Below are 1,465 nucleotides of genomic sequence, written 5' to 3'. Positions count from 1 at the left end.
GTGCGCTTCAACTTTCTTATCTAAATAGCCGAGGGACCAATATATGCTTGTATCTCCTGTTGTCGGCTGCTCTATAGATCAACTGTTAGAGAGCTCAAGGTTGAGAATTACACAACAAATGAAGATACAGAGAAAATACTAAACTGCACAACTGGTACCCAAGTTCATGGTAAATATTGGGTATGTATGACCTGCCACAACGCTCTCAAGCAAGGGAGAGTCCCAACACAGTCATGGGGAAACAACCTGGAGCTTGATGAGGTGCCGCCTCAGTTGAAAGATCTGCGGCCATTGGAACTGAGGCTCATCAGCCAAAGGATCCCCTTCATGAAACTGGTTGGATTGCCAAGAGGAGGACAGAAAGCCATACATGGTAGTGCCGTGAATGTTCCAACTAAATTACAGACAATCACATCGCTTTTACCGAGACTTCCAGCAACAGCTGAGGTGGTGCCACTGAAGTTGAAGCGACGTCTTTGCTATCAAGGTCATTACATGTATGAGTACATTCGTCCCAAGAAAGTTGTGGATGCCCTGGTATGGCTGAAGGACAACAACCCTCTCTACAAGGACATCACCATTTGTCCTGACTGGGAACGTGAATGGGAGGGCGATGATCCTGATTTGTGGGAAGCCATGACAGGAAGAATAACAGACAACAGGGACAGGGAGGTAACATCCAGCACCAGAGAGGATGGTCCCAGTACAGCAAATGACCATCATGCTGAAACTGCTGTAGAAACAGAAAGGGGGGACATTGATTTGGAAGAAGAGGAAGACAGGATTTCGTTTGAGCAAACAAGTCAGCTACGTGGGCTTCCGTACGACACCATGCTACAAGATGAGCGCGTAGCTGACGGGGAGTGCACATATTCTGTGGCGCCTGGAGAACACCAAAAACCATGCCCATTTCTCACTGATGAAAAGTTCGAAGAGATGGCAAACCCGTCAAAATACCCATTTGGTCGTGGTGGTTTACTCCAGGAGCGAAGTACAAATATCACACCTCGAAAATACTTCAATCAAAGACTTCTGCACCAGGATGGAAGATTTGCAAGGGATATAGAGTACTTATTGACCGCCCAGTATACAGTAGAAGCAAAACAAGTCAGAGACTCTATTCAGATTTCTATGCGGCAAACTCGAGGTCATACTTTCCAAAATAAGACAATAAATGCTGGTCTGATGAAGAATACAGACAATGTTCAAGCTATGCTCCGAACGGACATGGCATTCAAATTCATGAGGAATATCCGGGGATCACCAGCTTACTGGAACACTGTTTTACTGGACTTACTGGCCATGGTCAGACAGCTCGGCATACCAACCTGGTTCCTTACCCTGTCAGCTGCAGACATGCAGTGGCCAGAAGTTATTCAGAGCATCGCTCATCAGTACGGAAAGACACTGACTGCTGAAGACATTAAGAACATGCCATGGGAAGAGAAGTGTAGTTGGCTACGAT

At 46.3% G+C, this 1,465-nt stretch overlaps 1 protein-coding gene across 4 annotated transcripts in view; it reads left to right on the top strand.

Moving 5' to 3' along the window:
* The window catches only part of LOC118417906 (thioredoxin domain-containing protein 16-like), a 29,732-nt gene that overhangs the window by 4,700 nt on the left and 23,567 nt on the right, over window positions 1-1,465 (top strand). The gene's annotated exons all lie outside the window — the stretch shown is intronic.

This window comes from Branchiostoma floridae, chromosome 6 (assembly GCF_000003815.2).
Source record: "Branchiostoma floridae strain S238N-H82 chromosome 6, Bfl_VNyyK, whole genome shotgun sequence".
NCBI classification, from domain to species: domain Eukaryota; kingdom Metazoa; phylum Chordata; class Leptocardii; order Amphioxiformes; family Branchiostomatidae; genus Branchiostoma; species Branchiostoma floridae.
Note: the sequence above shows the minus strand (reverse complement) of the source record. Positions and strands in the feature narration are given on the sequence as shown.